This window comes from Marmota flaviventris, chromosome 1, assembly GCF_047511675.1.
Source record: "Marmota flaviventris isolate mMarFla1 chromosome 1, mMarFla1.hap1, whole genome shotgun sequence".
NCBI classification, from domain to species: Eukaryota; Metazoa; Chordata; class Mammalia; order Rodentia; family Sciuridae; genus Marmota; species Marmota flaviventris.
In genome coordinates this window covers 32673300-32686214 of record NC_092498.1, presented here as the reverse complement: position 1 = coordinate 32686214, position 12915 = coordinate 32673300, and the positions used below count along the sequence as shown (strand labels likewise).

Sequence of the window (12915 nt, the reverse complement as noted above, 5' to 3'; positions counted from 1 at the left end):
ATGGAGAGTGCTTACAGCTGAGACAATCTGGAGTCCTGCTCACTGCTTTGTTGAGTCCTCTTGCCCAGTTCAGTTGAGAATAGAGAATGGAACCATAATGGCAGATGGAAATGGAGCAAGAACCATTCTATCTATTCTTTTTATATACATTATTATATAAAAAAACTTGAACAGACAGGCATGATATAGCACACAGATAATCCCAGGTGCTGGGGAGGCTGAGACAAGAGGATAGGAAGTTTGAAGCCCGCCAGCCAAAGCAACTTGTGAGAGACCCTGTCTCAAAATAAGAAAAGGGCTGGAAATGTCACTCAGTGAAAGAGAAACCCTGTATTCAATCCCCAGTACTATAAAAAGTGTGTGTGTGTGTGTGTGTGTGTATGTATATGTATATATATATATATATATATATATATATATATACAAAAAAAAAGGAAGTATGCAGTGGAGATACTGGGAGGGAGGAGAGTTATGCTGCTAAGACTTTTTAATGCATATCTTGATAATATTCTTCTTTTATTATTTGAATGCTATAAATAATCTCTAAGTATACTCATGAAAAGCATACAAGAACACAGGAAAAATCAAGAATATAGTTTTGTATTGTCACTGGCATTGACCATCTCATACTTGTGGATAATTAACAACCAAATACAAAAGTTATAAACTCTTCAAATTTAGAACATCTATGACTGACTTTGTGGAAAATCATATACATATATATGTATTACACACTTGGGTATATATATCTTTTAAATCTTGTGTATCAAATAATATTCAAAATAAGTGGAGTTTTATTTACACACACAGAAATTAGCAATGAAATAAAAAACTGGAAGAGCCTATATCTCTTATTTTTAATAAAATAGAGTCAAATGATAATTAATACTATTTATCTGTAAATACATAGTGTTAAAGTACTTTAAACATTTTATAAATATGCTCTTGCAAAAATAGTTTATGCTACTAAAGTATTCAGTTTTAAAAATTCCTTCACAAATAAACTCAGGTCATTCCAACTTTGAACAAATTCTAAGATAATCAAGCCAAAATTAGTGAGTTTTTCCAAAAGATAGTTTTCAGGGAGAACTGGGAAATTCCACTGATGTTCACATTTTCCTCGGTGTTTTTCAAATTATTATAAACAATTAAATATATCCATGAGAAATTAACAATGTTCTCTTTCAGTTCAGCCAGACTGAGTTTAAATCTGAGACATATGCTTTACAAACTGACAGTTGTTAGCCAGCATGAAATAAACTGGTGGCCATGGTCCAGCTCCCACTGGAGAGGTGTCCTCATCACAGAAAATTTTGACTAATTAGCCCAATTGGCACCTCTTGGGGAGAAGGGGCAATGTACTTACTTATCCCACTACAAGTGCCAGCATTGTGTTTCCAAAGGCCAGTGAAGGGAGATCATTATGAGTTGTCTGAACCAGAAGACAGAGAGCAGTACTACAGTGTATGTGTAGGTCAAAGGCAGGAAAGGAGTGTCAGCTGTATGAAAGAATGTTTGAGAGCATCTCTTGAGCACAGTAAGGGAAGCCTGTAAACTCTTCAGTACAGCTGCACTTTCCCATATGAAATCCCCAAGGGTAAGCACACCTCTGATGGAGACTATGTAAGGTGTCATGAAAGACAACACTGAACACTGAGGCCTTTGGAACCTTGAGAAGAGCTACTCAGTCCAACATTGTGTCTGGGAAGAGAATGAAACAAACTTGAAAAAAACTTGATTCTTTTCAGAACTACAAGTGTGAGCTAAAGGAAGAAGGGCTCCTAACACCAGGAACTTTAGAACTCTCAGAAATTGTGCATTGACCTAGGAAAGTAGAAAAGAAGGACAAAACATAGCTGAAGACTGAATTACCAGCTGCTGTGGTAGGATATGGTTTGAGTGTGTCTCTTAAAGGTTCATGTATTGAAAGCTTGGTCAACAGGGTGGTAGTATTGGGAGGTGGCACGGAACTTTTAAGAGGCAGACCCAGTAGAAGGTCCCTAGGTCAACTGAGAGCACTGCCTTTGGAAGGGATACCCAGTCTCTGGGTTCCTGTCTTGCAATGTTCTCTCTCCCTCTCACATGCACTCCCACCTCTGAGATGCCATCCTCCTTGAGAACTTCACCATAGTCAAGCTGATGCTGGTGCCATGCCCTTAAACCTCAAACTATGAGTTTAATAAGCCTCCCTTCTTATTAAAGTGCTCAGCCCTAGGTTATTCACTATAGTAACATTAAATGGACAAATGCACTACCTGAACAAGTGGATTAAGACCTCAACAAGGTAAACATTAGTCCAAAGAGAAAAGGGAATGTGACAACAAAGCATCCTAGTAGTCAATGAATTAAAATTGATTCTGCCTCCTTAGATTAAAAAAAAAAAAAAAAACATCTGACACAAGACTCCTCTTACCACTCTGATTGGCTTTTGATATGTTAACATTACTAAACTGCTTCCAATTAATCAAACACTAAGCTAGGTATCATTGTGAAAGTATTTTGCAGATTTGATGAGTACAAAATGGGTTAGCCTTAAGTAAGGAAGATTATCCTGCATAATCTGGGAGAGCCTGATTCAATCAGTTGACAAACCTAAGGAACAGAAAGCTGAGGTTCCCTGAAGATAAAAGAAGTTCTGGTGTAACAGCAGCTCTGACCCATGCCTGGTGTTCCATACTACCAGCTTTATGGTCTGACCATAAGATTTCAGATTTGCCAAAGAAAACAATCAAGAATGTTGAGAGAGAGCCTACACAATAGGAGAAAATCTTTGCTACCTGCACCTCAGATACAGCATTAATCTCCAGGATATATAAAAAATTCAACACCAAAATAAATAAATAGCCCAATCAATAAATGGGCTAAGTAACTGAGCAGACACTTCACAGAAGAAGAAACACAACTGGTCAACAAATACATGAAAAAATATTCAATATCACTAGCAATTAGAGTAATGCAAATTAAAACTACACTGAGACTTCATCTCACTTCAGTCAGATTGGCAATTATCAAGAATAGAAATAATAAATGTTGGTGAGGATATGGGGGGAAAGGTACACTTATAGATTGCTGATGAGATTACAATGGAAATTGTTTCTGCATCCGCAGTCATCATTCACAGGCTCAGTAGCTGAGACACTTGCACTCTCTGGTTCGACTTTTTTAAATTATTATTTAAAATTATCACAAAGCTCTGCTACTTACTTTTGTCCGATGCTCACCATTTATTTACTATTCCAACCTCAGCCTATTGAATTGCTTTCTATTCTGTACTTCTGTTCTACTCTCTTATTTTCACCTTGCACATGCTTGTCTTTCCTTCAGGATGCCATCCACCTATCTCTCTTCCTGTAGATATTATTTGCTGACTCCAACCATAGCTGAGTAAGGGCTCTGTTTTTGAGTGCAACTACTCTGGAAATCAGTATGGAAATTCCTCAGTTACCCAGCTATCCCACTCCTCAGTTTATACACAAAGGACTTAAAATCAGCATACCATAGTGAAAAACAGCCACATCAATATTTATAGCAGATCAATTCACTATAATTAAGCTATGGATCTAACCTAGGTGCCCTTCAATAGATGAATGGATAAAGAAAATGTGGTATATATACAAAATGGAATATTAATTAGCCATAAAGAAGAATGAAATTATGGCATTTGCCAGTAAATGGATGGAACTGGAGGCTATAATGCTAAGTGAAACAAGCCAATCCCCTCCAAAAAAACAAAGTCTGAATGTTCTCTCTGATAGGCAGATGCTAATACACAATAAGGGGGTGGGGGAAAGATAGAAGTACTATGGATTAGACAAAGGGGTATGAGGGGAAGGGAGCAGGGATGGAATAGGAAAGAGAGTAAATGAATCAGACATAACTTTCTTAGGTTCTTACATGAACACTTGACCACTGTAATTCCACATTACATACAACCACAAGAATGGGAAGTTATACTTCATGTATCTATACTATTTTTAAAATATACTCTCATGTATAACTAAAACGAACAAATAAAAATTAAATAAATACAAAATGTTTCAAATGTGCATAGCCAGCCCCTCCTCAATTTGCATAAGCTAATTCCTTGCAGAAACTCTCTTAATATGCATCTTCTACTGGTTCGCTCTTTGAGTGAATCTTGACTGATAAACTAATATTTTGACTCTTCATTGTAGGAAAAGGACAGTTATTTAGAGCAATAATTTTTAAACTGCTGACCAAAACTGTGATCTATAAAACTTGTAAATCGATCTACTAGGTTAGAAATGGCATTGAGAAAAGTTAAATAGAAACGGACAGAATATAAGATATCAGCATTCATTCAAGTAGTAAGAGTAAATACTATACTTTCAAACCTTCAGTTTCAAATAAACATACATGACACACGTTTGTACCATGTCCAATTTAAATAGTGATGATTTGGAGACTAAAAGAATATTTGCACCTAAGAAATAATTTTAAAAAGTCAAAACAGAGAATACAAGTGTCCCAGTTACTGATTATTAATCTCACACCTGTCACTGTTAACCAACATCAGAGGTGAACAAGAAATGACTTCCTGCTGGGTGTGGTAGGGCACGCCTGTAATCCCGGCAGCTCAGGAGGCTGAGATTAGGAGTTCAAAGCCAGCTTCAGCAACTTAGCGATGCCCTAAGCAACTCAGCAAAACTAGTCTCTAAGAAAATATATTTTAAAAAAAGGGCTATGAATGTGACTGGGGGGGGGAGGGGGGAGGGAGGGAGAGAGGAAGGAAGGAAGGAAGGAAGGAAGGAAGGAAGGAAGGAAGGAAGGAAGGAAGGAAGGAATTCCTGAGCTACTTCAGAAACAGAGTCCTCAACCAGCTACGGTTAGAGTCAGCAGATAATATCTACAGGAAGGGAGATATACTGCATCCTGAAGGAAAGAGAAGCATGTGCAAGGTGAAAATAAGAGAGTAGAACAGAAGTACAGAATAGGAAGCAATTCAATATGGCTGAGGTTGGAACAGTAAATAAATGGTAAACATCAGACAAAAGTATGTAGCAGAGCTTTGTGACAGATGGTCAATCTGTGTGAATAAATATTACATGCTACACAGAGTCACTACAAGCATTTTTCTTTCAGAGAATGGGACTTTATCAAAAGGATTAGAGGAGAATTTAAGGAAAGAGATAAATAAGGAGCTCTGAGAATTCCTTGTCCTCGCCCCTTTGGGGGGCCCTTTAAGGGAGTTGAGGTCCTCTGGAGGTAAGAGACTTCTCCCAAAGTGGCCTGGGGTGTGGCCAGTCATTCACACAACAGTAGAAGGCAGGTGGGGATGCGGCATAGTACCCTTGCAAAGGGACTGAAGCAAACAGTAAAAGCAGCATCAATCTCAGAAGGTCCATGAGCAAACTAAGAGACTGGGGACAAGAGTGCCTCTCCAGGGTCAGTTAGGTACAGAAGGGGCACATGAGTGACAACATCAATAAAAGCCCTACCTTTGCTGAATAGATCTGTAACACTTGAGGGTGAAATTGTGTCGAATACATACATAGTAAAGATCTATCTGAAATTCTGCACTTATGCTAGTCTCTGGAGAGACTCGTACTTGGGTTTAGTACCATTTACTAGGGTCAAATAATAAAAACAGAGGTTGTACAGTTTCCAAACTCTCAAACACAGCCAAATGCTAACAGAGGTGAAAGAAAATGTTTCTGTAAGCATTTCTAGTACCAGCTGAGATCTACATAGTGCAAAAGAAAATTTTAATTTCAGTAAAGGTCAAAGTAAAATATGCTTAATTTTTAAACTCTGCAAGCTGAAGCCAGACATCACATGGTAGAAAAAAAAATGATCAACAAGACTGAAGCACAAACAACTGATTGTTAGGGGATGCTTATGCACATGAGGACACTGATGCTATGATACAAGGCTGAACTTGTAAACCTAAGACTAGACGCAAAAGGCCTCCACCACACTGTGAGCAGCTGTGATCCATGTTAAAATTAATCATGTCACCCCACAAAGAAGGGAAAACTCTGCTTTCTCACAAACAAACCATCCTTTTCATTTAGACTTCTCTAAGAACTATAGTCAAATGTAACTCACCAATTCTGGATCATCACTAAAAATGTCAATTTACAGCTAAGTCTACAAATGCTATCTGTCTCATGTTTCCCTTATATATAGACAATACCTAAAAAGCAGAAGAGTTTTACTGGAAATAAAATAATCAGTGGTCTTTGTCAAAATGTGAAGGACAGTGTTGTCACATCATCCTTCATCATCCTTGGTGTGTTTGAAGTGAAAGCTGCCACAACTTCCATTACCATGGGATTAATGGTCACATCTGGGAATCGCTGACCCTTGAATCACACTAACTTTGACCTCATATATCTTGTGATACAACTGATGGCTTTGTAAATACTGTGAGAACCACTCTACTTTTTAAATCGATCATCTCTACAACCTCAGAAACTTCTTCACAAAAGAGTACCACAGCAAAGCTGGGTGGTATTTTCTTTGTTAAAATAGGCAAACACTCTGTAAACAGAAAACACTGTTAACACTCCTACCGGCTCCTGATTCTGTACAGAAAGTCCACACCAGCTTGGTGCCTCAGAAATACCTCAAACCCCAAGTGCCCCTAAGGAAAACTACAGTGCCAACTATACTCTGTCTTCTGAAAGGTCTCTCACGTTTGAAGCCAACAGAAGCCTTCTGTCACAAGGGCTTGAAAGGGCCACCGATCACATAACAATTCCTTCTACTCTTCTCCCCCTGCCACCCACATGAAATTAGTCAAAATCTCCTATTGCTTCTAGCTCTAAAAGGATTCTATACTCACTTCTTTCAATTCCCCTTGCCTGTTCAGGTCCCCAATAATTATGTCATCGTGCAACTGAACTATTGCATTCTATCTCAAATTTCTCCTACTAATGATACATCACAGCTTAGTGCCATCCTGGTCACTGGGGTCAGAAAACAACAATGGGAGAAGGAACTGAGGTGAGAGGACAAAAAGTGAAGTTGTGAGTGATTTTTGATTTCACATTTTTCTGTAAGTCTTCTCATACTTTTCAAATTCCATATTGAAGGATTACTTCCTAATGGAGTGGGAAGACACTCCAAAAAGACTTCATAATGTGCTCCATTAGCTGGAGAAGAGAGTTTGAACTTTAGAAGGAGGTTCATTCAAAGTCCTCCAGGATCTGGCTCTAGTTTGAGTGGCTGCCCGTCAGGCAGTTTCATTCATCTTTATATCGTCTACTATTCAAAGGACAATATTTTGATGGGTCTTTCATAATTGTCAGTGAGTATATATGGTTGTACCCTAAATGAGAACTCCTTCTGAGCAAAAGAATAGTAATCTTCAAAAGGTAAAAAAAAAAAAAAGTATTTAAAATAAAACAAACAACTTCAAAATAAAGCAGTTCTCACATACATATTATATGGAATAATATTATATGGAAATCCACTAGCCAAATAAACCAATTAAAATAGCCAATTATCATAATCATTTGCAAGGCTATACTCCAGAAGAGCTGACTTCATAACATGGTCCTCATGATTGTTTACATCAGGAATCAAGTATCACTAAAAAAAGAACATGTGTTACTAAAACTAATTTTATTTCCTATTGTAGATAATCTGATAAAAGACCTCTGGGCTCCTTTTTTTAAAAGGACTGACAAGAAAACTTAGAATTCTCCCAACTCCCTCTCTTTCTTTGGGGGGAGGTACTAGGTATTGAACTTAACCACTGAACAATATTCCCAGACCTTTTTATTTTTTATTTTAACACAGGGTCTCACTAAGTTGCTTCAGGCCTCACTAGGTTGCTTCAGGCCTTGCTAATTTGCTAAGGCTGGCTCTGAACTCGTGATCCTTCTGCCTCAGCCTCCCAAACTGCTGGAACTACAGGCGTGCATAACCTCCCCAGCCTCCCTTCCCTTTTTGATCAGTTTATGTACACAAGTCAGTTTAGTAGAAACTCATAATTTGTTCAATGTATTTTGAAACATTAAAATCATATTGTTACAAATATTATAGTAAAGGATAACTAAATATAATGATTATAAAAGTATATCATTTAAGGAATATGATATTAATACCATGATTTCTGACTGAAATAAGGGACTGGTGGAAAGAATTTCAATGTTTAAAAGCATTTCAATGCTTGACAGAGTGAACTTGAATATGTAAATATGTAAAAGTGGTTGGCTTCCTTTGTATCCCTGAGAGCAGCACCTGTCCCTAAGAAATAAGGAGTCCGTTAGGGCCTTAATGCCCCACAACTGTGACAGATTTGCTGATTAAAATACAGCAGTCACTTTTACTGTGTTACATTCTGATCATGGCAGGCTGTTCCTGAGAATCTCCATCTGCTGGTGCCTGTCTGTTTTCTCCCAAGCCAAACAAACAGTCCAGTGTATAAGACCTCAGGTCTGTCAAAGGCTGTACCCATGTCATCCCCACATGCCATCCTGACATCAGGAGGGTATATGTGTGTCCTTTGTATCTTAAACCAAAGAGTAAATGTACTCAAATATCCCCTTTCCAGGATACACATAAAGCAATTAGTAACAAAGTTTAATATAGGGAATTATGTCTCACCCTTCCAAATCGGGAGAAACCAAAACACTTCCAAAATATTAGTCTCAATTTCTTGAATATTTTGGAATCTCACTATGACAGTGTCCTCCAATATTCAATGACTTCTCTCCAGATTCCTGGAATCCTTAATCCAGTGCTTGGCACTTATGTCCTGGCACCTTCAGCACAGGAATGGTGTCTTATCCCTATAGTATCTCTAACACTTGGCACTGTGCTTGACACAGGGTGTCTTCTCAACAGGTGATTGTTGTTAGAAGTGTCTTATAAGAAAGACTGCCTGATAAATGCAGTTCTTTTGGAAATTCTATAACTTAACTCCCTTGGACAAGGACTCCATTCATTCATCAAAACAGCTGTTCAACAAGTTTCTTATATGCTGGCAGTATGAATAAGGCATCTTCCTCAGTGTCTGATCCACCCTGATGGCTTCTACTCTACACACTAGTATTAGAGTACCTAAGATTCAAGCAACAGCTGTAGGTAGCATAAAAAAGCAACAAGGAGCCTTTAACAACAAAAAAAGTAAGTAATATCAGATACAGGACTGAAAAAGTTACTTCTCTGAGTGCCAGTCTATTCTACTGCTAGTTCTTTCTACTCCTTTCTCACTGCAGATATAAGTGCATATCCAACAGCTCCATGATAAGTCTTGAAAAGAAAATTTCAACAGTGACATCAGGTAGATAGAGGAAAACCTCCCACTATGTTTATAGGCAAAGAACAGATTTATCTATTGGACCCTTTTTTCTATTCTATTAAAAAATGTCTAAACAGAGAAAAGACAAGTAGGTGATAACAAGGATGTTAAAGAGGAGCTACCTACCATTCAGATTCTTCTATGGAAGGTGGCCCTTTTAAATTCATAATCATCTTTTTTTGCAGGTCAGTAAACTGAAAGTTCATAGATGACAGGTAGTTTGTCCAAAGACATATAGAAAATATATAAGTGCAGAACAGAAATAAAAATACATATATGTAACAATTGAAATTCAAAGCTCTAATTTGGTTGAATTAAAAGTTCATGCTTAGGAAAGAGATTAGAGGAAGAGCAGAGGGGAGCAAAAGGGAAGGTACTGGAATATAACATGGATCAAATTATGTTATATGCATGTATGAATATGGAATAATGAATCTCATTATTATATGCAATTATAATGCACCAATAAAAAAATTCCATGCTTGGGCGGTGAATGTAGCTCAGTGATAAAATGTAAGCTTAGCAGCTTAGCATGTACAAGGCCCTACATTCAATCCCAGGATAAAAACCAAACATTTTTAAAATGCCCCCCCCCACCACCAAAAAAAACACTCATGCTCTATCCTTTGAGCCATACAGCATTATTACAAGAAACATTCCTAAAAACACCAAAAATAAGCACCCCTATGCTGAATTAATACACACATAACCACACACTCCACAGCAAAGGGCCAATAAGCGGAGAGGGGGGGCGTGTCAAACTTACCAGTTAACTAGAGAACTGCAAATTACATTGTCATTTTTTACTTATAAAGATTTCAAAAAATGCATGTAGATAGACAAATTGTCACTCTAATATTCTGTGAGTGAAATTTAAACAGATGTAAGTTTCTAGGTAGCAATATGTTAAAAATCTTGAAAAACTGTAGGATGAACTGATCATTTAATAGATGCTTATGATTTAATCAAATGAAAGTATAGATCACAAAAATATTTATGCACACTGACATTAATCAGTGTTATCTGCAAAAGGAAAAAAAAAGAAACAATCTAAATTTTCAAAGAAGGAAGAGGAAAAAAGTAATGGTATATACCCCTTATACATATCCATGATATAGCTATCACTGTTTCTTATACAGAAACATACCATAAAAGCTATGTTTTATAAAATTATTTAGTAGCACAGAAAATTTTCAAATATATGGTATGTAAAAGATTAAAGAACCACACCTGTATATATATACACATATATACATACAATATGAATCATTTCAATTGTATATATAGATATATAATTTCTGGGTGCTAGAATTATAAATGGTTCACATCATTTATAGTTTCCTAGTTTTTAAAAATATAACACTCTGGTAAACAAAAGACAATTATAGTGTTATCTTTAAAATGTTATTACAAAACCGTGAATGATCAAATCTTCCCATATACTGTAAAATCAAGTGTGTCTAGCTTTATGTTAATTTAAAATATATTTTAGTAGCATTCCCAATGTTATATAGTGATACTGATGCTTACAATGATGAGCCAAGAAACAAAAACACTTATATTTTATAAATATTAAATGCAAAATACAATCACAGTGTAATTTTTAATATAATAAGCATGTATTCAGTAAGCAATTTAGAAATTCCTTCACAGTTAAGCAGTCATTGAACCCCCCACAAAAAAAAAATAGTGAATTTTGACCTTGTATACTTTTACAAACAAAGGCTTGATCCTCAGTAACAAAGGAGATCTAAGATCCCACTTCCTTTGAGAGTTCAGATGCTGGGACATTTTGATTTTAATTCTGAGAATACACTACAGGAAATTCCATCAACTGTACTTTCTCTTTCTGATATCTGTCTAAAGCCCTACTCAGTGGAAAATTGCTGCTCATGCTGAGCAGAAATAAATAGATAGATAGATAGATAGATAGATAGATAGATAGATAGATAGATAGATACCATGCTTCAGTTAAAGTCTTCTGGACTTGGTGCACAATGGCTTTTTGTGTTCGTGGTTTATGTGGAATAATTTTATCATCATATGAAAACAGAAGTAGTCCTGAATTACTTCTACAGATAATTATAGAACATTGATAGGTATGAAGAAAAAACTTTATTTAAACTCAGCAATATTATAAATTACTTTAGGTCTGAAAAAAAGGTAGCTTCTAAAATATACAGTCACAAACTTATCAACCAGATGGGATCATAACCATCACATAGGCACTTCTACTCCTTGTGGTGGATTTTCCAGGTGAAGAATACTCGGCAAGAGCAGCTAACTTCCTGCATGATTTCAGAACAGTCATTTCTAATTGGTCAGGAAAGGAGGAAGGACAAAAGAGACATACTTGCCATATCTGATCTAATCCTTATTTTAAATGATGGGGGTTCAAGTTCACAGTTATTCAAAATTCATATTAGAAAAAAAAATTTCCAAATATGTTACAGAATACTATTGACATTTACCTTATAGTCCATTAGGATGATTTTTTATTAAAAAAAAAAAAAAAGTAAAACTGAGCCCTTCTCAGAAATATTCAAATATTCAAACATTCAAATTTGGATGTCTCTTATACTTCACATATTAAGTTGTATGCATTAATAACATTTGAAAAGAAACATGTAAAATGATGGTAGCTTCTTTAAGGTAGCTGGATTATTAATTTTCTTTGTCTTTAATAGTTTCAGATTTTGGTTTTCTACACACAAAAAAAGGAAAGGAGCAATTTCTCCAATTTTCTATGGAAAAAACAATCCAATAGTATTCCTAGTTATAAATAGATGCGGCATGGTGACTCAGAAAATCTGCTCTTCCACTTGTGTTATCTTAAGTAAGTTGACCTTTTTAGGCCCACATTTTTCTCATCCGTAAAAATAAGAAAAGTAAAGTAAATTGTCTCCCAGATCTTAAATTTCTGAAACTCTACCTAGAGTAAATCTGCTATTTAAAAATAGCAGTTTATTGATTGTTTGGGAGAAAGAATCACTTTTCCCTAGACTTTATTTTTTACTAGAAAGGAACATTGATTAGTGCTTGTCTTCAGGTCCTCATTCATGCCAGGCAAGGATTTCCTTATCTGGCTGGTCCTTCTGAGATAAGGAACTGGGCCTGTAACATCCTCTTACCTAGTCTTTAACAGGGCACACTTTGATCTCTACAGCTCTACCTTTTGTCTTACCTCCCAAATGGGTCAAAATTAGAGAAAAACTATCAAATTCCAAACTCTAAACAGAATTAGTCAGTTACACAAGCAATTGGAATTATGACTGTAGTGGGGGTTTTTGTTTGTTTTGAACTAAGGATTGAAGCCATGGCTCTTTAATGCTGAGCCATTTCCTCAGCCCTTTTTATTTATTTATTATTTTGAAAGTCTCCCTAAGTTGCTTATGAACGGCCTTTCTAAATTGCTAGGGCTGGCCTCTAACTTGAAATCCTGCCTTAGCCTCCCAAGTCACTGGGACTAGGTATATGTGCCACCATGTCCAGCTGTTCTCCTCTATCTTTAAACTTCCTTGATTGTGTTGTATTTCCTGAATGTTGCAACTTCAGTCAAATTTCTAACTTTAAAGTTAGAAAGCATGTAATACAGAATGCCTTCTGAGGGCGCTACCATCCATTAAGTCTCTCCAAGTAGA

General features: G+C 36.4%; 1 protein-coding gene across 4 annotated transcripts in view; it reads right to left on the bottom strand.

Annotated features, from left to right (window-relative positions):
• The window catches only part of Ppp1r9a (protein phosphatase 1 regulatory subunit 9A), a 304758-nt gene that overhangs the window by 138553 nt on the left and 153290 nt on the right, over positions 1–12915 (bottom strand). The window lies entirely within an intron of this gene.